Genomic DNA, 406 nt, shown 5'->3' with positions numbered 1-406 from the left:
ATCCTACAGAGCAATCATTTCACTTTTCTAATGTTGAAAGGGAGGATTCAAGATGTTAGGGCTACAGGCGAGCCTGGAAATAATTAATTTATTCCATCATTATTGAATGCCTACTATTGAGTGCTAGACTCTGGGGAGACAATGTTAAGGGAAGCCCAAGTTTTCCAATTCCCTGTTCCGAGTGCTGAAAAAGCACTGCAGGAAGCTAAAGTGAGGACAAAGTTCCCAGAGATCAGGATATCTAAAGGGAGAACCAGCAGAGCTTGGTCTGGGGCAGGGTTGGGACAGGAGGGATCCTGGCCTCCTCGGACCGTTTCTCCGCCAAGCCACGCGAGGGCGCCGTTCTGCCCCTAGCGCGCCGTGACCCGGCGGCGCCGCCGCCTGCTCGCCTTTTCCCGGCGGAAAT

This window comes from Chlorocebus sabaeus, chromosome 8 (genome assembly GCF_047675955.1).
Source record: "Chlorocebus sabaeus isolate Y175 chromosome 8, mChlSab1.0.hap1, whole genome shotgun sequence".
Taxonomy (NCBI): Eukaryota; Metazoa; Chordata; class Mammalia; order Primates; family Cercopithecidae; genus Chlorocebus; species Chlorocebus sabaeus.
This window is presented reverse-complemented; position numbering follows the sequence as displayed.